Below are 25,633 nucleotides of genomic sequence, written 5' to 3'. Positions count from 1 at the left end.
TCCCTTGTATTAATCCCACTTGATAATGGTGTATTATCTTTTTAATGTGCTGTTGTGTTCACTTTGGTAGTATTTTCTTGAGAGTTTTTGCCTCTATGTTCATCAAGGATATTGGCATGTAGTTTTCCTTTTTTGTTGCATGTTTTTCTGGTTTTAGTATCTGGGTAATGCTGGCCTCCTAGAAGGATTTGGAGAGAATTCCCTTCTCTTTTACTTCTTTAAATAGTTCGAAGAGTATTGGTATTAGTTCTTCTTTGTAAATTTAGTCGAGTTTGGGAGTGAAGCCATCCAGTCCTAGGTTTTGTTTTGGTGGGAGAGTTTTGTGGTGTCTTCAGCTGGAAGTTTTTTTTCTTTCAGCATTTTGACTTTATCATTCTACTCTTTTTTGTCCTTTAAAAGAAATCCATTGTTAGTTTGATAGGGTTTCCTATGTAAGTAACTAGATGCTTTTCTCTTGATATTGTTAGAAATCTCTCTTTGTTTTTGACTTTTGACAGGTTGACTATAATGTGTCATGATGAAGAACTTTCTGGCTTATATGTGTTTGAAGATTTATGAGCGTCCTATATCTGGATGTCTAAATTTCTTACTATATTTTGGACATTTAAGCCATCATTTTGTTAAATAGTTTTTCTGTCCCTCTGGTTTTTTCACCTTGTGGAACACTGAAAATTCAGGTATTTGCTTGCCTTCTGATATCCCATATATCAGATAGGTTTTGCTCATTTTTTTTTTTATCCTTTTCTCTTTATTTTTGTTTATCTAGGACTTTCAAGTTTTAAAATGCTTTCTTCTACTTGATCTTGTCTATTGTTGAAGCTCTTGAATATATTTTTATTTTATTTGATGAATTCTTCATTTCCAGGATTTTCTTTTTCTTTTCTTTTCTTTTTTTTTTAATGATATCTGTTTGGTAAATTTCTCCTTCATATCCTGATTGTTTTTCTGATTTCTTTGAGTTATTTATCTGTGTTATCTGAGCTTCTTTAATATCATTATTTTGAGTTCTTTTTTGTCATTTTACAGGTTTTGTTTTCATTGACATCTGTGCTGTTAAATTATTGTATTTCTTTGGCAGTGCCGTATTTTCTTGCATTTCCTTGTTTCTTGTGTTCTTCCATCAATATCTGTTTACCATCAATATCTGGTAAAACAATCTCTTATTCTCATTTTTTAGATTTTCTTTCCTAGAAGAGGACTTTTTCCTGAACATGTATTTGTGGTGTTGGTTGGGTAGGGTGCTTTGGCTTTGATTCTGGATGTGTGCATTACTATAGTCTTTGTGTAATTTCTTTCACAGCATCAATGATGTCTGTGATTTCCTCTGGTGAACTTGTTAGTTTGGTAAAGTTTTGCTGGGGATCAGGATGTCAAATCAGCTAGCCCTTGGGTGCCAGTGGTGGTAGCAGTGGGCCACACGTGTCTGTCTTTGGCCCCCAGGGCAGGGGATGCTGACACCAGTATTTGTGGGTCCAGGAAGGCTGATTCCTGGGGCTTCAGGTGGCTTGCTAGGGTGCCAGCAGTGGCAGTGGTGGGCTGAGTGGGTAAGTGGATCCTTGGGTCTCTGTGCAGTAGGCATGGTATGGGCAATGATAGTAGCAGTGATGGGACAACCTGATGGGTCCCATGTGGTCTGTGCTGGTGTTGGCAATGGCTATGCAGGGCTGGGTGGGCCAGTCCCTTGTCCTGCAGGTGGCACACGTGGGTAAGTGCCAGCTGTGGTGGTAGCAGCAGGCTAAGTGGGCTCCCCTCCAGCCCCTGGGAGAACCATACCAGTGCCAATGGTGTTAGATAGGATAAGGTGATTCTCAACCTCCTAGCTGGGATGTATGGGTACTGGAGCAGGGGGTCCTGTCCTCGTGCTCCCTGGTGGTGCATATAGACAGTGGCTATGGTGGCTAGGGGCAAGGTGAACCCCAGGCCCCAGCAGAGGCTTTGAGTGGAGGGATCCTGCTTTTAGGGCTTGTGTAAATTTGCTAAGGAGGGTGGCATTGATGTATGTGGCAGTAGCAGTAGGTAGGTGGCTGGGGAGTGTGCACTTCAGCCCCAGGCAACAGCAACTGCGGTAGTGGCTGAGGCAGCCTGTCCTTAAGGTGCTTGCAAATACTAGGTGATGCAGCCGTTCGGGGAGGCAGGTCACTATCAGTGGATTGTGCTTTGCCCTGGTAGCAGCAGGCAATAGCATCAACATATGTGGGCAGGGGGGACCTAACTTCAAGGTGTGTGCAGATGTTCCATGGCTCCACTGCTGGGTGTGGTCAGATCCCTGCCAGTGGCTCACACTTTGGCCCTGGTGGCAGCTGCCAGCAATGACCATGGTTGTGAGAGATGTCACTAGAGCACCAAGGCTATGGAAATGCAGAGGCTATTGTGCCCAGGACAGGATGTAGTCTGGTGGTGGTGGGGCATCCAAAATGACATTGTGCCATAGCTGCTTGGGTCTGGGGGAGGAGGGAGCCAGAGTGAGCTCCCTCTGTGGAGCTATGTCTTCTTGTGGTTTCCAGGCTTCCGTGTATGTCAATCTCAGCACCTGTGTGGCCCCCAAGGGTTGAGGGTCTCTCCTGTGGCTAGGATTGCAGGAGACTGTGGTGGGGGCATGGACCGCTGGGGATCTCTTACTTACTTAACCTTTTCCTGCACTGGGGAGCTCTCTGGGGAGCAGGCCTCCCTGTCCTTCACTGTCCTGGGTTTCCTTTCATGTCCAGTGTTGTAGATGACCTAGTCATAGTGTAATTATCTACTCAATATCTTCGTTCTTTTTTGTAGAGAGGCAGGTACCAGATGTCTCTAGTTAGCCATCCTAAAGCCCTTCCTAATTATACACTTTCTTTTATTTTTAAAAATTTTGGTGGTAAATGTAGCAACATAATGATTGCTATTTGGAGCACTGTTTTACTGTACAGTTCACTGGCATTAAGTACATTTGTACTTCAACTACAACCTTTCTCTAGAACTTTCTCATCTTCACAAACTGAAACACTGCACCTGTAAAACAACTTTCCATTCCCCTTTCTCCCAACCCTGGCTTCTACCATTCTATTCTCTGTCTATATGAATAAAAAATAAAAGTACCCTATATGAGTGGAATCTTAACAGTTTGTATTTTATGTTTGGCTTTTTCACTGAGCATAATGTTTTCAATGCATGTGTCAGAATTTCCTTCCTTTTCAAGACTAAATAATACTGCATTGTATATGTTACCACATTTTGCTTATCCATTCGTGTGTTGATGGACACTTGGTCTGCTTACCCCTTTTGGCTATTTTGAATGATACTGGTATGAATATGGGTGTACAAATATCTCTTGACGATCCTGTTTTCAACTTTTTGGGGAGTATACACAGATATGAAATTGCTGAATCATCTGTTAATTCTATGTTTAATTTTTTAGGAACCTCCATACTGTTTACACAGCGGCTGTACCATTTTACATTCCCACCAGCAGTGCACAAGTGTTTTGGTTTCTCCACATTGGAGGTAGGTACTATTTGTCTTTCAGAGTTATAGAAGAAGGAGGGAAGCACAGAGAGGTTAAGAGAGTTTATATAGCTAATGTGCAGATCTCGATTTCAATGTGCCAGCCTGACTTCAGAACCTTACCTCCTGTTATATATAGGTAGGATGAGGCACAGAGTGTCTAAGGGTATGGTTGTAGATCCCTGCCTAATAATGTCAGAGCCAAGATGCAAAGCCTATCTTCAGAGTTCATGTTGTGAATGACTTGCAGAGTCTGCCTTTTTTTTTTTTTGAATGAAAGTGTTCTTTAAAAAATTAATCAATCCTTGAATTTTTTTTTTTTTTTTTTTTTTGAGACAGAGTCTCACTCCATTGCCTCAGCCTCAGCCTAGCTCACAGCAACCTCAAACTCCTGGGCTCTAGTGATCCTCCTGCCTGAGCCTAGCTCACAGCAACCTCAAATTCCTGGGCTCCAGTGATCCTCCTGCCTCAGCCTCCTGAGTAGCTGGGACTACAGGCACCTGCCATGATGCCTAGCTGATTTTTCCATTTCTGGTAGAGCTGCAGTCTCGCTTTTTTTTTTTTTTTTTTTTCCCTTTTCCCTATTTTTTGAGACAGAGTCTCACTCTCTTGCCCTGGATAGAGTGCCCTGGTGTCATAGCTGACTGCAACCTCAAACTTTTGGACTTAAGCTATCCTCCTGCCCCAGCCTCTTGAGTAGTTGGGACTACAGGCACCTGTCACAATGCCTGGCTAATTTTTCCTTTTCAGCAGAGCTAGGGTCTTGCTGTTGCTGAGATTAGTCTCAAATTCCTGAGCTCAGGCGATCCCCCAGCCTCAGCCTCCCAGAGTGCTAGGATTACAGGCATTAGCCATCGCACCCAGCCGGAGTCTTGCTCTTGTTCAGGCTGGTCATGAACACCTGAGCTTAGGTGATCCACCCACCTCGGCCTCTCTGAGTGCTAGGATTACAGGCATCAGCCATCATGCCCAGACAATCTTTGAAAAATTTTTTATGGCTTTTGCCTGCCTTTTAGAATTTATGCTTTATAACATTCTTGTTATTTAAGATTTTATCCTTTAAAATGTCTACAATATGTTTGATTTTCTTTTTAAGTTTCTTGGGTAAAATTTTTCCTTTAAATTTTTGGAGTAAATGTGCATCGATTCTAGTGAAGTTTTGTAAAACATCTCTGCTGTACCATTTCCATTAGAAGTTTGCTTTCAAATAAAACCAAGCAACACTTTCTAAAGTTGGATTTAAATTGGGGGGGAGTCAAGAGGGTATTGTTGGTAAACACTGAGGACTTTTTTCTACTTAAAGTGAATTTTCCAGCTTTATCAACAGAGGAGCAAAAGCTCAGAAACTTATCCATTTCCCTGTACATATTTTGTTAAGAGGGTATGCAAAGAGTCATAAGAGGGCTGCATAGTGCTCTGAAAATAACTCCTTACCCTAGGTGACACCGGCTTAGCTGGACCATGTCACACCTGTTTCTAATGCCTCTCACATTGCCAGGGAGAGGTGACCCCTGAAAGTACAGACTCAGGGGCCTCCTGAATGCTGCCTTATCAGATTTGCTTGTTAATAGGTAGGGGGAGCCTGAGTATATTTGGTCCTCAACCCCTCTTCCTGGGTTGGGAGTTAAGTGGCTTATACAGTCCACCATCTTAGCTGGGCGTTAGCTTCTGTTCCAGTATATCAGGGGCCCACAGTCATGCTTAGACCAACTCTCTGCTCTGGAAGATGTCTTTGAATAATCTAATTTCATGGTTCTTAGCCATGGCTATACACTACAGTCTGCCTGGGGAGCTTTAAAAATCAATAATGCTGTAGTTCCACCTCCAGAGATTCTAATGTAGCTGATATGATACGTCCCTGGGCCACTGGGAATTTCAGAAAGTTTCCAAGATGATTCTAATGTGCAGCCAACATGTGGGACCATTACTGTAATTTATTTTTAACACATTGTTCTTTTGGCCCTGATTAAGATTTTTACCATCACGAAAGATACAAAAATTTTCTTTTCTCAGAGTGAGTGTCCTTATTACCTGAGATTGCAGGTAGTACTTATATTTCTCAGATATTAAGGGAATCTCTTCTGTTTTGTTTATTTGTAGTGAAAAATCATTTTCATGTCTTTACTGAGTATGTGCATATATTTGTAAGATTGAGTACTGGCTGCTATAGAAGACAGAGCTAGTTTATCTCTGCAGAACCTTGCATTTAGGAATGCAGAGGGTCAGCTGTTTGCTTGCCGATATTTCAGTGCAAGCTCCAGCTTAACTTTCTGGCTTTGATGGTAGTTTCATTTTGTAAACTAAAGCCTATGTTGATATTTGTGCTGATATTTCTCGTAGTTTCTGAAGACTTCTCATTTAGACCCTCACCTCCTCAGGTGTACGTAGTATAGTGCCTTTTGCAACCTTGTGTATTAAAACACTTAGCTCTGCCATGAAGTTAGAAAGTCAGGGTGTATCTTTGAGTAAACCACATGGTCAATGTGGGGATTGTTTGGCTTGTTGCAGTGCTTTGTCTAAGCCTCTCCTGGGCCCTTGGAGTTTTTTTTAAAAAGACAAAGATGTATTTGACATGGTCTCCTTTTCTATAGCAGCAGCATCTCTATAGGACTGTGGCTTTAAGGTTATTTGGTTAAAAGTTCATCTAAGTTTGGGGATGTGGTTTAGTGTTTGGGGGAAACAAGTGTTCTGGTTTTGATTTTGTCTTAAAAATGCATATTTAGATATAAAAGTAAAATTGTTTTCATTATTTTTATTTTTTTATGAGTTGTCTGTCAGCAGTTGGAACAGAAAGGATGTATGATCTGTGGTGTCTTTCCTGCTATGTATTTTCACTTTCGCAGCCTTCAATTAAGGGCAGAAAATAATTGAGTTACTCTGGTAGATGAAGATAGGACTTCTGACCTTCTCTAAAACCTTTTAATTCAGACAGAGCAAAGATAAACATATGTCTGTGCATGTGTCTTTGTGTGCATATAGTATCAGTGATGTTGTATCTATTTTCTTTCTTTTTTTTAAGTTTTTTCTTTTTGTTCATTTCTTTATTTATTTATTTTTGGCCGGGGCCAGGTTTGAACCCACCACCTCCAGTAAATGGGGCCGGCACCCTACTCCTTGAGCCACAGGCACCACTTTATTTATTTATTTATTTATTTATTTATTGCAGTTTCTGGCCAGGGCTGGGTTTGAACCTGCCACCTCCAGCATATGGAGCTGGCGCCCTACTCCTTTGAGCCACAGGTGCTGCCCTGTTATATCTATTTTCATGTGTAGCTGCTGATTCTGAGTGACATAGTGGGCATTCTCTCCTACCTTTGATTTATAAGAAGGACTTAGAACATCTATTGCTGATCTTCCTTGGTTTTCAAAGAGAAGCACATTGAGTTTGCTATGGCATTAGATAATATCTATTTAGATAATTTTGTAACAGTTGTGGGGATTGGAATATAGCTCTCTTCTTTGTGCAGATTTTTCCCTTTGGTTAATTACTGAGGTGGCAGTGTGTGTGGAGGTGGGGGGTGGGGCAGAGGGCCCTGTTGGATGAGAGAGACAGATTGCTTAGATGACAGGCAGGGCATCTGGTCATTTCTGAAGAATTGCTCCTCAAGGGGGCCTGTCAGGGGCTCTTGGATTGGTTGGTATGACTTTTCTAGGCCCTGTAACGATTTATCCCATCTTCTTCTCTGTAGTTATTTCCTGTTTGTTGACCTCCAGCAGCTGGTTAGTTATACATGCATGTATGTCATCAGAAAAGGTCACTGGTTATAAAACGTGGCACTTAATTTTCTGATGCCTTAAGTTGGTTTGTAACATTCTAGGAGTTTGAAATGAAAATGGCAGGAAGGTAACAGCAAATTCTCTTTAAAACCCCAACCTCCAACCCATTGTTTTTCAGAGGTAGCTCTGCCAACCCCTCCTCTTATCCCCTCTGAACCCCACCCCAACTCCTGGGTTTTACAGAGCCAGCATCATTTCTAAGGGAAACAATGTAGAAATCATTCCCTTCTGTCAAGGACAGTTTGCATTTTCTTCATAAAGGGATTATAGAGTTAAATATTATTTTAGGGTAAGTTGGGGAGGAGCAACTAAGACAAAAAAAAATATATATATATATATTTTTGTAGAGCTCACAAACATTCCAGTTTTATTGAGCGGTGATAAATTGTTGGACTTCACGAAAGTGAGAGTAGTGTTAGATGATTTTGTGAACTATCTCCTCCTTATTTAGGAAAACAAAGATGAATACAACTTGGTGTCTACCCTCTAAGAACGTCCCAAGGAGCTCCTTATGCAGTTGGCTGTTTATCTTCAGACTTGTTTAACAAGAACTCCAGGTGACTTTGTCTGCAGAATGTGTTCAGATACAGATTCTGTTTACCAAGTGTGGATGGGGACTGAGATTCTGATTTCCAGTGGGCTTGCAGATAGTGCTGATGCAGATCTGTGAACCATGCATGGATAGCAGGGCTTTGCTCTGGGGGGCTCATATCACCCGAGTGTCAGAGAGTAGCAGAACTGTCTGGGTTACGGGATGATATGGGATGACATAGGCTAACCAAGTACCTTTGACCTCAGAGAATTGAAGTTAAAAACAAAATACCTGATTCCTATGTGCTAGCACAGTTCTCAGAACTTTACTAAAACACTGAATCCTTTCCACAGTCTTAGGACGTAGACACTGTTTTTATCTCTTTCACAGATGGGGGCGCAAGTCACGGACAGGTTTATTAGTTTGTTCAAAGTCACATGGACTTACAAGTGCAAGGGGAGGTCTCTTAACCCAGGCAGTGTGCCTCAGTACCCAGGCAAGTCGGATCATGGTTCTGAAATGAGGGTGTCTTGGTTTGGGCAGTGGAGTGGTTCCAGAGGCAAGCTGGGTTCAGGAATGTGGACAGTATAAGGAAGGCTTGGCAACAGAGAGTGGAGTTGTGCTGTTCATGTACAAGGAATGGGGCTATGGAGTAAGGAGACACACAGGGCCCCAGCTGCTGAGGAATGTGAGTATACATAGCAGACTTTTACTAAGTATTAATAAGGACTGGGTGCTGGGGTTTACATTTGTTACCTCAGTTAAACCTTATAATGATCCTGTGTGTGGGCATACATTTTATAGAGAAGGAAATTGAAGTTCAGAAAGGTCAAATAATTTTCCCCAGGTCACACTGGGAGGAAAGCAAGGTAACTTAAATTTTAAGTCCGCACTGTCTGATTTCAGAATCTGTATCTGGAGTTTCTTTGCCTTGCTGCTGGCCTGGGCAAGGACTCAGAGGGGAAATTAAGGTATAGAAGAGAAATAAGAAGGCTGGGCGTGGTGGCTTATGTCTGTAATCCCAGCACTCTGGGAGACCAAGGTGGGTGGATTGCTTGAGCTCACAAGTTCAAGATCAGCCTGAGCAAGAGCAAGACTCCATTTCTACTAAAAATAGAAAAACTGAGGCAAGAGGATTGCTTAAGTCCAAGTTGGAGGTTGCTGTGAACTGTGACTCTATGGCACTCTACCCAGGGTGACAGCTTGTGACTCTGTCTCAAAAAAAAGAGAGAGAGTGATAATAAGAACTTGGTCATTAACACTAGGTATAAAGACCTCTGGGGAACTGAGGGTGAACACAAAAGAACAGCACCTGAGACTGACTGATTAAAAAACGACCTGGAGCTTCCTAATGTCTCCCTGGGTGGGGCTGGTCCCTGGGTTGAGCATAGGGCTGAAACTGCCTGTGGCGTTAAATGGCTAAATGGCGGGAAGGTGAAGTCAGTTTCCACCTGTTGGTTAACATTTGTTAGGACTGAGCACACATCCTGACCTCCCGTGTCTTCATGCCTACATCAGTGAGGGAGAGCCCAGTGCTGTCCTCCCCTTGACTCCTGTTTCTTAGACACATGTATGTGTGTGTGGCAAGCCCGGCTGTGCTCTAGCCCTCTCTGGAGTGAAGCTTGCTTCTGCTTTCCTCCCCCATCTTTGTAATTATTACATTTCTTGCCACAGACATTTCTTATTCCTCCTAAAGTGAAAGTCTGGGCTCTTTACTTTAAATAAATGATTGTACAGCCCCGTGTGACCCCATATACGTTTTTTAAATGGATAACTAAACTGACAGCACATGAAGCGCGCCCGGGGAATCCTCAACCTCACAATGCTCATAATGAAGGGAATTGACTGGGTTAGCAGATGCACACTGCTCATTTTTTCTGGCAATCATTGACAAGTACACAGCACCTCCAGGTGGCTCTCTGTGAACTGCTCTGTGTGGCATGCCATGGAATGCTGATGCCCCTCTTACTCCCTGAGCAAGATGGCAGGCTGCATGGTCTGGTGTAGACCCTTGGTTCTTTGTCCATAAGATCAAAAGTGTGCATGTCTTGTTAAAAGAGTGTCTTTTAATTATACAAAGCTTAGAAATAGAGCGGAAAAGACACCCATATTCTCCACAGTTACCAGTTTTTAAACTTTCTTTCCATGGTTTTGCATACTTCCATTGGTTTGTATCTGAATATCCCCTCATTGCTGCATGACCTTCATACTTAAGGGTTGCTTAATATTCTGTTGTGATGCTGCACCATCAATTATTTAATTCTGTTGTTAACATGTACGTTTCTTCTAACTTTTCACCATTATTAATAACAGAGGTGAGGTGTACTTTTGTGCAAGAAGCCATTTCCACATTTTGAATTAGTTCTTATGATGGAGTCCCAGACGTGGCCTTATTGGGTCAAAGAGTATGAACATTTCTATGGTATCTAAAACATATTGCTAGTTTGCTTTACAGAAGAGCAGCACTGTGTGTGAATGTGTGTGCACATGTGTGTGTTTATAAGATTCATTAGTGCATATGTGTATTTATTTTCTTTGCTAATAGGAATGTATGAGAAGTCTAATGTCAGTATAATACTCATCCAATTCAGTGTTTAGGAGAGGAGTGTGTTCAATATGAAATAATTCAGTATGGATATTTCCTATTTCCTGTGAATTTGGACTTTCTAGGAAGTTGGCAAAAGTGAATTGACAATAACATTCAGCTGTTGTGACTAGACTCTTAGTGCCTCCCTACTTTTGGGATAGTTTTGAGATGAAGATGGAAGTCAAACAAGGTTGGTGGGACACTTGGGGAGAGCATTGGAAGTAGCTGGCATGTGGTCAGGGGCGTGCCTAACCCGGGCTGCACAAGTCACTTCATCTCGTCTGATAGGGATAGTCTCTTGGGTGTTGAATGAAGTGCTTGTATTGAGAAGGGTTTTGAAGTCTCACCCAGGCTTAGTTGGAAAGGTACTGTGATTAATTAGTAATTTGTTCTAGATCTTTGCCATTGCAATTTTCTTTAATTCATTGTCTTTCCATTTGGATGGTGAATGTTAACTACTTTAAAATACTTTTTAAAATTATTAAGTTTTCTACTCATTCCCTAAAGTTTTATATATACGATGTATGTATTTGTGTCTCCTTATTAAATAAATGAGTGAATGAATGAGGGAAATTCACTCATGGTGCAAGCAGTCTACCAAAGCCCTGTGGTTAACTAATAGGAACCCCAGTTCTTGTGAAACCTCCAGCAGGCTTCACAGGGTTTGCAAAGTAAGAGGAAATTTCAGCTGAAATTTAGGAAGAGTGATACCAGAAAAGACCTTTGACTCATCTGTATAACTTCCCAAATCATTTAATGAGACTTCCTTGTTTTACAGGGGAGAAAACTGAGCCCCTTAAGTGTGTCTTCCCCAAGGTCACACAGATGGTAGGTGACTGGGAACTCCAGGCTGGGTCTCTTGATTCCTGATCTAGTGGCCTTTTCACTGTACAGTGTTGGGAGAACTTGGGGTGCTTGTTTTACTTACCCCCTTGATGTGACTGATTTTTATACATAGTGCTAGAGTGTTTAAATCCCTTAAACACTCTGTGTGTTCCAGTGTAAGCCACTTTCTTCCTTGGACAGCACAAAAATGATCTTGTTGATCCTACTAGTGGACAGGATGGTTTTTCTCCTCTTCCTTAATAAACCAGCTCTATAGTGTTTACTGTACAAATAACCTAACAACATTCAGTACAATAACCAGGTAATATGGTTACACAGTAAAAAGGAGGTAATAGTCTTAATGACCTGCTTATTTTGCCATGGCATGCTGAGGAAGGCACCTTTTGACTTTGGTCTTGAAGGGATTAACATTTTTCCCATGACAGAGCTATAAGATGAAAAATTTAGAAAATGTGTATAAATTGAAATAGTAAATTGACCCAGGGCTCCTCTAACTAAGTACAGTCTACATATAATATTTTAAATTTTCTTTCATTCTTTTTTTCTGTATATAACTTATATGGTTCTAATCAGACTGTTCATGAAAATTTTGCATTTTTAAAATGAATACATTAAAAAAATTGCTATTATATAATTTCCTTTATAGAAGATTCATTTTTCACTAGAGGGCATTTATGAAAATCTTCACTTGTTCTTTCCACATCTGGCCCAGTGGCCCAGTCTTTTTCCATCAGTGGGATATCAGTGGGTGGCGACACTCCCCGTCAGTAATTGTCACTAGTGGAGCAGGTGTCTCTTCAGTCAGCAATGGCCAGGACCTTTCTTTCATTTGAGGGTCATTGCTCTGATTTTCCTATATTTTCCCAATTGTAAATTGTCCTCTAGCAAGCTTTGTGTGGGTGAAGCTTTGTACATAGATCTTTAGGATACTTTCCTAGAGTAGAATTGCTGTCCAAAAAAGGGATAAACATTTTGATATTTTATAAGCTTGTGCACATGAACAGAATTTATATCATATATATTATTTTCCACAAATTGATGCTAGTAATGTCAAATATATGAAACTAAAGATACATTTCAAATAATATTGGGTATTATTGCTGTTTTATCTTTAACTTGATAGGTAAAATATGGTATCATTTTGAATTTCTTTATTTAATAGTGAATTTGAGCATTTCAGCACATATTTATTAGCTACTTAATTTCCCATTTTATAAGTTACTTCATCTTGGCTTTGAAGTTGTGTGTGGGAAGGGGTGGCACCTGTTAGTACCTTGGTGAGTTGGCATCAGGTGGACTACACTGTGGGTGGCCTTGACTGAGACTATAGCTCTATCATCTAACAGCATGTTGAGTTCTTTCTGTGGACCAAGCAGTGGTATGTTGCTAACAGTTGTGTTATTTGGGCTGCTGTAACAAAATATTATAAACTAGGTAATTTACAAATAATAGAAACTTATTTCTCATAACACTGAAGGCGGGGAAACCCAAGGTGAAGTCACCGACAGATTTGATGTCTGGTGAGGGCTTTCTGGTTTGTAGAATTACAGAATCTTCTAACTGTTATAGATTTTATGTAATACAAACATTCATCAACAAACCAAATTTAGGTACATAAAGCTCCTTGATTTCTTTTCTTTTATTTTCTTTTATTTATTTTTTTATTGTTGGGGATTCATTGAGGGTACAATAAACCAGATTACACTGATTGCATTTGTTAGGCAAAGTCCCTCTTGCAATCCTGTCTTGCCCCCCAAAGGTGTGGCACACACCAAGGCCCCACCCTCCTTCCTCCTTCCCTCTCTCTACTCTTCCTTTCTCCACTCCTCCCTCCTTCTTTCTCTCTCTGCTCTCCCCTTCCCCCACCCCCACTGTGACCTTAATTGTCATTAATTGTCCTCATCAAAATTGAGTACATAGGATTCATGCTTCTCCATTCTTGTGATGCTTTACTAAGAATAATGTCTTCTGGGCGGCACCTGTGGCTCAGTGGGCAGGGTGCCGGCCCCATATACTGAGGGTGGCGGGTTCAAACCCGGCCCTGGCCAAACTGCAACAAAAAATAGCCGGGCGTTGTGGTGGGCACCTGTAGTCCTAGCTATTTGGGAGGCTGAGGCAAGAGAATCTCCTAAGCCCAGGCGTTGGAGGTTGCTGTGGGCTGAGACTCCACGGTACTCTACCGAGGGTGATAGAGTGAGACTCTGTCCCTACAAAAAAAAAAAAAAAAAAAAGAATAATGTCTTCCACTTCCATCCAGGTTAATACAAAGGATGTAAAGTCTCCATTTTTTAATGGCTGAATAGTATTCCATGATGTACATATAATTAACTTTTTCACATGTGCAATGTCTGAAACTTATAGATAACTAACTGGGGTCCATCTTCTGCAATCGATTCAGATTATGACTGAAACTGCAGTCCTTCTGAATGTGCCTTTAATTTAAAAGGATGGCATTTTCTTTCTTTCTTTTTTTTTTTTAAGAGACAGAGTCTCACTTTGTTGCCCTCAGTAGAGTGCCATGGCATCACAGCTCACAGAAACCTCTAGCTCCTGGGCTTAGGCAATTCTCTTGCCTCAACCTCTCGAGTAGCTGGGACTACAGGCGCCCGCCACAATGCTCAGCTATTTTTTGTTGCAGTTTGGCCGGAGTCAGGTTCGAACTTGCCACCCTCAGTATATGGGGCTGGTGCCCTACTCATGGAGCCACAGGCACCACCAAGGATGGCATTTTCATTCATAGCATTCATTTATCCCGAGAAATTAAAGTATAAAGATTCCAACAAGGGGTGGCGCCTGTGGCTCAAAGGAGTGGTGGGTTCAAACCCAGCCCAGGCCAAAAACTTAAAAAAAAAAAAAAAAGATTCCAACAAGAATTTCTTCTGGGCTTTGTTTACTACTAATCTATAAAAAGTCTCATAACATGCATTTGCATAGTACTTTTTATATTTCAGAAGCTTTTTTCATACACTCTTCAAGCTTCATGTCAATTGTGAGTAGACTGGGAGTTGTTGTTATTATCTGTGGACTTACTGTTTGATATTTCAGGACAGTATCGCCAAATTAGAAAAGATTTTTATAGTGGTACAGAATATTAGAGTAAGACAGCAGAGAAGAACATAGGAATATCAAAGCTTCAAAGATGTAGCCCATCTGGTATGGTGGTTTATGCCTTGTAATCCTAGCACTTCGGGAGCCTGAGGAGGGAAGATCGCTTGAGGCCAGGAGTTTGAGACCAGCCTGGGTAACATAATGAGATATTGTCTTTACCAGAAATTTAAAAATTAGCTGGGTGTTGTGGCATGCCTGGATGTGACTGTAACTACTTGGGAGGCTGAGGTGGGAGATCATTTGCTCCCACAAATTGGAGGCTGCAGTGAGGTATGAGCCATGGTTGTGACCTGGACCTGTCCTCCAGCCTGGGTGACAGAGTTAGACCTTGTCTCCAAGTGGAAAAACAAAATGATTATCTCATCTTTAGCCACTAGGCATGTGCCCATTGAAGAGGGTTTTGAAAAGTAGGGTTATTTTATTCCCATGATGTGCCAGAAAGTGTTGGGCTCTCAATTCTTGCCTTCTTTTCTGGGCTTTTGTTCTCTAAAGATGAGATTTTCTTTCTCTTTTTCTTACTTTTTGAGGCAGAGTCTCACTCTGGTGCCTTTACTAGAGTGCCATGGCATTATAGCTCATAGCAATCTCAAGTTCTAGGGCACAGGCAATCCTCTTGCCTCAGTTTTTCTATTTTTAGTGGAGACGGGGTCTTGCTGTTGCTCAGGCTGGTCTCGAACTCCTGAGCTCAAGCAATTCACCCGCCTCAGCCTCGCACAGTGCTAGGATTACAGGCGTGAGCCATCATGGGTGGTCTAAACATGAGATTTTCAAGACCACACTGCCAACTATTAATTTCAAGGGATCCTAACCTGGACTCAAAAATTTGAGTGCCCACTATGTATGAGTACATGCTATAGTAAGTGCCGGAGACCCAGTGTTGGACAACAGTAACACAGTCCCTTTCATCAGGAGTTTATGTCTGATCTGGTGCTTCTTGTATGGGATTCGTGGTCAACAAGGTGGATGATGTTCCTGTTCTCAGAAAACCTGGTGTCTAATGGGGAATGCTATAAGGTGGAACGACAGTCCCAGCACCTTGGGTTCAGTGGTATTATACGGGAAGTGCAAATTGCCAGCAAGCACACAGGTGTGGCATCTAACCCAGATTTGAGGATTCTCAATGGGACTGTGTTTGTGTATGCTTATTTGGATGATAGTGGTAGTACAAAGCAAACTAATTAGCAAAGTACAACCAACCAGCCCCTAAAATAAACTTCACTGTTGTTTACACATATAACGGTTTATTAAAGGATCAACAGATAATGTTTTTTTAAGGATCATCTCAATCTGATGTTCAGTATTTACCTGCCCCTTGTCGTTAGGCTGGGATGTGCTGCAAAGTCCTTTATACAGACTGTCTGCTGAGGGCTGCCCATCCCCAGAGAGATGATCATCCGTTAGTTCTTGTTTTATTTCTAAGTTACTTCTGGGTTTATACATTGCTCTTTAGCTTATCCTTGAAATATTACTGGATAAAGGCCAGTTGGTACAGGCCTATACTTTATCATTTTAGCTGATTCCCAGCTGTATTCACTAATTACACATTATAATGTTTACAACACAAATCTGCATATCATGCCATTTAATTTGTGTTTTCCTTGGTAACTGAATTGGCTTTTCTCCCAGTAGGCAAGTTTTGTTAGGGACGTTTTTCAGAACTTTAAGTTGAGTTGAGCTATGCTGGGAAGTAAAAGTGTACAAGCCTTAATGGGGAGGAGTGTTCAGGGGATGAACACAACCTGGGAAAAACCTTGATCCAAGAAAGCATGAGAAAGTATTACAAAGAAGGAAAATGGACCAGGTTTATGTGGTGGTGGGATGATAATAAGTGAGTCCAGAGAGGTAAGTAGACCAGTAGTGGTTCAGTGGTTCTCAAATTTTGCTGCACGATGAAATCACCTGGGAATTAAAAAAATTAATTAAAAAATACCGATGTATGGTTCTCACCCCTAGACATTGTGACATAATTGGTATGATATGTGCCAGGGCTTTGGGACTTGTAAAAGCTTCCCAGATTACAAAGAAAATTTGGGAACCTCTGAACCAGTTTACTAAGGGCCTTATACATTATATTAAAACAATGGATTTCATATATAGATTGATGGCATTGAGGAACCACTGAAAGATTTTAGCCAGCAGATCTTTAAATTAGGTAGTTGATTCTGATTGATTTGGAGGAAAGAGATTAAGGAATCTTAAGATTGGAGGCAGTGAAACCAGTTAAGAGTCCCTGAATGGCCCAATGGAGGGAATGCCAGTAGTGATGGAAAGAGGTAGATAGGTCCCTGAGATACTGAAGAGATAGCTGCAGCAGGACTAGGGAGGGATGAGTGGGTGGGTGTGGTGGATGAGATGGGCATGTGGGGCAGGGACAAACTGAGCTGAGGTGGGTGGGAGCTGGAGAAAAGGGATGATGGGCTATGGATCACCATACTAGCCCCGCTGAGCTATGGGCAGAGCTCATTTCTCCTTTCAAGAACTAGCTGAGGAAAACCATCAGCAATTTGCTAAGTACCTACTTACATGATAAAGTGCCTATAGTCTGTTTTCTCCTCAGGCATAGGTGGTACCTGTTCCTCCTCCGTTTGAGTGGGTGTTTTTCTCAAATGATTAATCATCTGGTACATCTCATTGTATGAGAGATCTGTAACCTTATTTAAGGGGGATTCTCTTCGCACTCGTGATCCATGGAAGTATTGATGGATTGGCTTAGTGGCTTCTAAACAACTTCATTTCTCTTTTGTGAAGAATGAGTGGTAGTTGGGAAAATACAGATTTCATTACTTTTTCATATAATTGAATTGAATATTTATGTCACTTTTATCTGAAAATGTGAAGCAAGTTTTATATAACAATCTGGAGTTTTTTTGAGAAAGAAATACAACCTGTGTAACAAAAGTTCAAGTGTATATTTTAAGAAAATCCAATATACAAAAAGCTGAATTTATAAAGCAGGCACATTCTGAGTAGAGGTAATTAGTGGTTGGTGATTTTGATAATGGATTCTTGGATTTGTGAAAAGATGTCTTTTTTTTTTTTTTTTTGTAGAGACAGAGTCTCACTTTATGGCCCTCGGTAGAGTGCCATGGCATCACACAGCTCACAGCAACCTCCAACTCCTGGGCTTAAGTGATTCTCTTGCCTCAGCCTCCCGAGTAGCTGGGACTACAGGCGCCCACCACAACGCCCAGCTATTTTTGGGTTGCAGTTCAGCCGGGGCCGGGTTTGAACCCGCCACCCTCGGTATATGGGGCCGGGGCCTCACCCACTGAGCCACAGGCGCTGCCTGAAAAGATGTCTTTTAGGAATCCTTTTTTTTTGAGATAGAGTTGCAAGCTGTTACCCTGGGTAGAGTGCCATGGTGTCGTAACTCACAGCAACCTCCAACTCGGGCTCAAGCAATCCTCTTGCCTCAGTTTTTCTATTTTTAGTAGAGATGGGGTTTCGCTTCTGCTCAGATTGGTCTCGAACTCCTGAGCCAAGCAATCCACCTTGCCTTGGCCTCCCAGAGTGCTAGGATTATAGGCGTGAGCCACTGGGCCCAGCCCCGTTAGGGATCTTTTGTAAAGTAAGGTTTCTATGTTTTTTTTTTTTTGGCCAGGGCTGGGTTTGAACCCACCACCTTGGGTATATGGGGCCAGTGCCCTACTCCTTTGAGCCACAGGTGCTGCCCAGTTTCTATGTTCTTTAAGTGATTTGGATTTCGGGAATAATCTTTTGGAATAAGTAACAGTCTATCTGCATGTTATATAATCTACTGTGTACTGTTAGGAGACTCTTGGACAAGCATTAGGAAGGTTTAAGATGGCTTTGACCCCACAGAACATTAGATAAAGTCAGACAAAGAAAGTCTTCCCTTGTATATACACTGACCTTTCTCTATTCTTATAGCTTTAAAGTTTTCCCATCTTCTTCCTTGCCTGGAGTGCCTGCAGGACCCCATAATGAAATCAAAACTCCATGTGTCACATTTTGGTCTGTTGCCATAAATGTGATTCTAAAGTCATAAATTACATGTAATAAAATTCACTATAGGTTTACCTAGGTAAATGAATAAGTTTGAAGCCAGCAATCACAGGGGAAAATGGGAAATTCATTTGATGGTTAAAAAAAAAAAGGAGCAAAGAGAAATTATCAAAACAACCTCTGACTAAAAAAAAGAAAATCCCACAATCTGAAAAAGAGCAAGACTTCAATATTAAATATTTGCAATGGAATAATATCTTTCCTGTACCTTTCAAAGAAAGAATAATGGGATATCAGTAATACTATATACATTTCCCAAAGCACCAAAATCTATTCTTGCCAACATATTATTTTGAAAGTAATTTTTTTGTTTGTTTTATTTCTAAAGGGTAGATTGATTTGGGGGGATGGGGGTGAGAAGGGAGGAACATAAGACACCAGAATAACTAACATTTGGGATAGCCTGGTTATAAATGCATTTTCAGAGGCAAACGACCATGATAAACTACCATCTAGGAAACCGCTTTATTTAAATGAAGTGATTTCCCTCCTGCCACCTTACAGGGCATCAGCAAATGAGCCGTGCCTGAGGAAGAGAGAAGCATGTTCTGCTGGTGCTCAGTCTGTCATCTGGCAAGGGCTTCATTACGGAGAGGGATGCTGATGGCCATCCAGACGCTTAACTGGCTGTCTTAACTGACTGTGGAGCCATATTCATGTTGGCTGACATCTAGTTTTAGAAGTTATTTATTAAAAAAAAGGATCTGTATAATCAAAACAGCCAGGGAAATTTTAAATGTCAGATGTACTATGAAAGATTCAGGTAGGGTGACTAGCACTGTTGGAGAGAATAGAAACTTCTCGAAACATTTGTATATGCTGAATGTATTTTTCCTGTGTGTAAATAGTAATTTCAAACAGCACGTTATAAGGAAGCAAATTGAAAGCTACATTTTGGAGGTTATGAACACTGTAAACGTGGAAGACTATAAAATTACTAAAGAACACATTAATAAGCCAAAAAATTGTAATGCAACTACATGTAAAGAGCTTGGAGGTCTTACTTCCTCTCTTTGCAGTAAGAAAAAAAAAAAAAAACTTAACAAACTAAAAATCAGTGATTCTTTTTCGACTCATGGAGAACTGAGGTCACTGGGTAAACTGCTGCCCTAAGAAACGGAGAGGCGAAACCTACAATCACAGTTTACTAGAAGTCCAGGGGCAGAACTCCGCTAGTAGGAGTTACTGGTAGGAACAGTTAAGCTGTAAATGATGGATTTACATCACTGGAGGCTCAGTGTGCCAAAGATAAAGACTCTGGGAGCCCAGTGTTAGGTGAACCTCTAGGAATCCTAATAGCCTCTTCCAATACTCCCTTCCAGTTTCAAAGCAACTGTTTTGAAATATCTCTCCCTCCCATCCCCAGCATTCTGTTTTCCTTAACAAAAGCCTGCCCTCAAAAGAAGCTATTTCTTTACTAAAGCCTAAGTGGCTTAGGTTTTACCAGGAGCCTGAGTGATAGAGAATGTAACTTGAGCCTAATGTCTCACTTAAGGTGAGGGTGGGGTGTGTGTGGAATAAAGCTGAGACCCACTTTTGAAGATCCCAGCTCAGGGTCACAGGCTACTAAAAGACCAAGAACTAACTGCTATGGGACTGTAGGGGGCTTCCTCTCCCTTCATATTTTACTTCCACATGGTAATAAGGGATTACACTAAAAGAAGTAACAGGCCCAGAGGAGACAAGAACAGGGACAGTACAGGGAATGCTTGCCTTACACCTACAGTTACAGCCAGCAGCTTAAATCCTAGCCACATAAACATAACAAAGTCCATTTGCCTCTGTTTCTTTGACATAATTCATCATTTTTAGTATTCAGCAAACAATCACAACACATCCCAAAAGGCACAAAGCACAATCTGAAGGGAGCAAATATGAGACCCAAAGTCAGATATAGTAGAGATTTTTGAATGAGCAGGTCAGAAATTAAAAATAGAATTGATATGCTATGGGATCTACCGGAGAAAGTGGTCAGCATGCTAGCACAGATGGGTAATGTAAGCAGAGAGATGGGAACTACAAAAACTCAGAAGTTAGTGCTAGTAATCCACAGCACTGTGACAGAGATGAAGGACGCTCTGGGCTCAGCAGCAGACTGGACACAGCCAAGAAGTCAGCAAGTTTGAGGGTACATCTGTACAGATTTTGCAAGCTGAAAAAGAATAAAAAAACTGACACAGAGTGGTCAAGGACTATAGGACAATTACAAAAGGTATAATACATGTGTAATGGGAATACCTCAAAAAGAAGAAAGGAACAGAAGAAATATTTGGAGTAATAAGGGCTGAGAATTTTCCAAAATTAATGACCCCAAGGTACAGATCCAGGTAGCTCAGAGAATACTATGCAGGCAAATACCCCAAATACCTACACTTAGACATATATTAAAATTGCAAAAAAATCAAAGACAAAGAGAAAATATTAAAGGAAGCCTTAAGGAAAATCACCTTACCTATAGATGTCTAAGGGTAAGAATTACTATACTTCAGACTTCTCTACAGAAACCATACAAGCAAGAAAGAATAAGTCATAGAATTCCATATCTAGTGAAATTATCCTTTAAAAGTGAAGAAATAAAGACTCTCAGACAAATGAAAATTGAGGGAGTATGTCACCAGTAGATCTGCCTGTAAAGAAATGTTAAGAGAAAGAAAATGATAGAGATCAGAACCTCATATTTATGTCAAGAAAGGAGATTTGTTAGAGGAGGAATAAATGAATGGGCTTCAAGGTTCTGTCCCCTGAGGTCCTGGTGCCATACCCAGTACCTGGACCCACCCCATCCATGCTAAATAATACTGACACAAGACATGTAGGTTCTTTTAGCTGCAGTCTCTACATTCACGGATAACTGAAATGGACATAGCAGGTCAGTGGGTAGAACAGTAAATGAGGAATGAAAATGGGATGAAAGCTGTCTTTTCTCAGCTTTTAAGAAGTGTTATTAGTATAGTTAACATCAGGTCATATGCAGCAGGGTTTCAGGTCATCTCTGTTAGCGAGGAAAACCATATGGACAGCTTAACCGCTTTCAGTATCTTATGCAAGGGATATTTTCATTTTAGTCTCATCATGCTAGTTAAATTCTGGCATCATTTTGAGACTATTCACAGTTTGATGAAAAAGGAATTGAAGGTACTAAGTGTAGACATTATGAGCTTTTAAAAATTATTACAGCTTTTCAAACTAGAAATGAAAAGGCATTGAAGCATCCTGTAGGTTTTAATTTCTAATGGGGTAAATATTAATTGCTGTAACCCAGATAGGCAAAAAGACCCGGGCTCCTCACTCTCTCTTTATTTTTTTGAAAAAGAAAAGGATTGAGGCCAACATTAAGAAAAGCACTGAGGATTATTGTCATCCTTGCTTAGTCCATTTCTTTTTTTTTTTTCTTTTTGCTTAGTCCATTTCTTGTTGTGACCTCATAAGGATCCACTGTTAGGGAATTTGAGTCTCCTTTCCAAATCCTTATTCATGACTAGCAATTTAGTCCTTTTAACCCAGGAAGCTGATATTTAGTGATCAGAAGGACTTTGACCACAGTGAGCATTTTCCTCTTTGGCTTTTTGCCTATTATTTTTTTTCCCTCTACTCTTTTTTCTTATTCTTTTCTTTTAAAATTTTATTTTTTCTTTATTTTTTGACATTCTTTTTTCTTTGTTTCTTTTTTTCTTTTTTTCTTTTCTCTTATTTTTTTCTCATTTAAAAACCTTTGTTTTCTCTTTTTTTATTCTTTGATTTTTTTTATTTTCACCTTTTTTTAATCTCATATTTTATTTTCATTTTTTCTTATTTATTTTTTTCTCCTGATATATTTATTTTTAAATTTAGGTTGGCAGTTAGCATTAGTAGTTTAGTTAGCAGGTCAGATGCAGCTGGGCCTCACGGTCACCTCTGCTGGAAAGGAGACCCATGGCCAGGGCAGCTTCCTCAAGGTGAGGTTGACCCCGCACATCCTAACTAGGATCAAAGCAGCCATGGAGGTTGTTAACAAGAGTCAGCAGGACTTCTCCAGCCTCCAGAGACAATCCCGTGAAGTCCAGAGCATGAAGCTCCTGGGTCGCCCCAACATTATGAAAACTATTTGAGGTGACTGACACCTAGGAAAGACTCCACCTTTGCCATGGAGTCTACTAGCAGAGGAGAAGGTGTTCGATACTTACTGGACCATGGCTGCTTGACATTCCACTGGGTAGCGTCTGCTGTGTTGGACTGTCCCCAGAAGGGGTGTCCACAGGGACTTATAGTTGGAGAGCCTGCTTTTGGATGCTGACCTCACACCAAGGTTGCAGACTTTGGCTTCAGCATTGAGTTCATCATTGAGAAATTAGACACTTTTTGGGACGGTCCCCCTATGCTGCCCTGGAACTCTTCTAGGACCAAAAGTGCAACGTCCCTTTGATGGATGTGTGGAGCCATGGTCACTGGGTCTCTGCCTTTTTTTGGAGAGAACTTTGGGGAGCTGCAAGAGTGGGAACTGAGTAGAATACATCACATTCCTTTCTTCATGTTTATAAGGTATATATACCTTGTCAAGAAATTTGTGATCCTCAACCCTAGTGAGAAAAATACTTCAGTGGAAATCCTGAGGGACCCTTGTATAGATACAGGCCCCGAGGAGGACCTAAGGCTTTATACTGAGCTACTCTCTGACTGTTAGGACTCCCTGTCTGAGTTGGTACTGTCCAAGGGCTACACATGGAATGAGATGTAGGACTCATTTTTGAGTCAAAATTAAGATGAAGCAGTTCATAGGCTGGGCTATAAGACAGCCTAGCTGGAAGGCCACCCCATCACTATGAAGCCCCTGCCTTCAGTTGATCCCACCAACAGCTGCAGTCCTTCCTTGTCTGCCAGCCCTTAACCAGCACAATTGCCATTCCCCACCTTTACTTTGTTTTGTAGCTAAGGAATTGGTGTCTTGGGGAGGGTAGAGTCAGGGTAGAAGGCCAGCAGAACTCCTGCCTAGCCAGGAGATAGAGACTTCCCCGACCCCAGCCCCTCTGCATGGCGCTGGGGCCTTGTATACCCACAGCATCAGCAGCAGTATTGAAGGCCCAGAGAGAACCAGTTGCTTGAAAAGCGTGTCCTACAACGGAAACTTCCTTCATGCTGGGCAGCTCTGATGGGGACCAGCAGAATTTGCTAGAAGGTGTGATCCCAGATGTGTTAATGATGGGAGACTGAAAATGGAGAGCGAAAGAGGCTGTCCAGTGTCTGACCTTCAACCTACCCCACCGCGCTCTGCCTGTGTCAGCCCTTTAGCTCCCCAGAGTGCAGCCTCCTACTATGGTTGAAAAGCATCTGCTCCTATCTTCTCTCAGTACTTTGCATTCTCCTGACTTCTCAGGTGGTATGGTGACTTACATATACATATTTCTATAGTTGGAATATTGGTGGGAGAAAATAGGAATTCCTTTTTTTCTTTTTTAGATAGAGTCTTTTGCCCAGGCTAGAGTGTTATGGCCTCAGCAATCTCAAACTCCTAGGTTAAAGTGATCCACCTTTCTCATCCTCCCAAGTAGCTGTGACTACAGGAACCTAGCACAACGCCCAGCCATTTTTTTCTAATTTTTTAATAGAGACAGGGTCTCACTCTTGCTCAGAGTGGTCTTGAACTCCAGAGCTCAAGAAATCCTCCCATCTCTGCTTCCTAGAATGCTAGGATTATAGGTGTGAGCCACCTCGATGGGCTGAAACTAGGAATTCTTGATAACTGCAGGAGATCTTAGGAAATAATTGGTGTGGTTGGTATCTCAAGACTTCAGAAAGTTGTGCTTTCTAGGACTTACAGTTTTCAGAGTCAAAGGCAATGTTTTTGTTCATCTGAGCTGCCATAATTTCATTATGACAATACCATAAACTGGGTGGCTTATGAAAAACAGAAATTTATTTCTCATAGTTGTGGAAGCTGAGAAGTCCAAAGTCAAAGAACCTGCAGATTAGGTTGACTGGTGAGGGGCTGTTCCTCATTGATGACACCTTCTAGCTGAGCCCTCACATGGTGCAGGGGGCAAGTTAGTTCCCTGGGTCCTCTGTAATGAAAGCATTAATCCTTTATTTATATTTTAGAGACAGAGTCTCACTTTGTCACTATTGGTAGAGTGCTGTGACGTCACAGCTCACAGCTCACAGAAACCTCAGTTTCTTGGACTCAAGTGATTCTTCTGCCTCAGCTTCCCAAGAAGCTGGGACTACAGGTGCCTGCCACAATGCCCGGATAATTTTTTTAGAGATGAGGTCTGGCTCTTGCTCAGGCTGGTCTCAAAACTCCTGAACTCAGGCAAATTAATCCCATTTATTATGTAGCTCCACCCTCATGACTTCGTCACCCAATACCATCAACTTGAGGGTTCAGATTTCACTTTGTGAGTTTTGTGGGGACACAACATTGAGAGTACAAGAGTAAGTTTAGCCAAATGGTCTTTTTGGGTTTTTTTTTGTACTTTTTGGCTGGGGCTGGGTTTGAACCTTCTACCTCCGGTATATGGGGCGGCACCCTATTCCTTTGAGCCACAGGTGTGCCCCTAATTTTTTTTTTTAAAGAAACCTACATTGATTCATCTCTCATCTGTATTGGAAATGTCAGGGTTACCAAGGAGGGAAGTTATTCAGAAAGGATCTGACCTCTTGGACATCCAAGGAGTAAAACAGTATCAGATTTTCCTTGATTTTACAAAGCCTGTGTTCTCAGGTCATCTGTTGAGGGTGATCATGTCCCCAGACATTCTCCTGGTGTCACTGTGTATCTCCTGAGTGTAAAGTTCAGTAAGTATATGATATGTATTTTTCATCATGCCCATAGACTTTCAATAACCTGTAGGTAAAAAGACCATTCCAGATGATGCTGTGTAGTGCATCAGGCTTGATGTGTTCTTACTTTGTAGAATTAATCATGGCCTATGGTGCCTTGCAGGAAATGAAGTTAGCATCTGGCAGGGGTTAAGAGGTGAGAGTATTTAGACAGGACAGGTATAGAAAGCAAGGTTTTATACTAAGCTTTGTCTACTTTATCCCCATCCCCCAGCATCTTTTGTGCTTAGATTATGCCCTAGCATCATGTTTCATTCATATAGCAATCTGTCCTGTAAAATGCTTAAAATGCCTTTCCTTTTGAAAGGTTCCATTATCTCTAAAAGCGAATCTGGTTACATGTGGGGCCCTCTAAGTACTGCCCTCTCCTTCCTTGTCCTCCAATTTCCTCAACATACATTGAATATCCTTAGGAAGCGAAGTAGCCTTTTCCTGGAATCATTAGTAAATGTTAACTAGATACTTGC

General features: G+C 41.3%; 1 protein-coding gene across 4 annotated transcripts in view; it reads left to right on the top strand.

Moving 5' to 3' along the window:
- The window catches only part of FARS2 (phenylalanyl-tRNA synthetase 2, mitochondrial), a 523,237-nt gene that overhangs the window by 29,355 nt on the left and 468,249 nt on the right, over positions 1–25,633 (top strand). For 3 of the 4 annotated variants that reach the window (XM_053602317.1, XM_053602313.1, XM_053602314.1), the window contains exon 2: positions 3,392–3,477. The exons of the other annotated variant lie outside the window; for it this stretch is intronic. The gene's annotated coding sequence lies outside the window, so the exon portion shown is untranslated. The remainder of the gene's footprint in view (positions 1–3,391; positions 3,478–25,633) is intronic. 4 annotated transcript variants of the gene reach the window in all.

Source organism: Nycticebus coucang, chromosome 9 (assembly GCF_027406575.1).
Source record: "Nycticebus coucang isolate mNycCou1 chromosome 9, mNycCou1.pri, whole genome shotgun sequence".
NCBI lineage: Eukaryota > Metazoa > Chordata > Mammalia > Primates > Lorisidae > Nycticebus > Nycticebus coucang.
The sequence above is the reverse complement of the archived record's forward strand: the minus strand, read 5'-3'. Positions and strand labels throughout refer to the sequence as shown.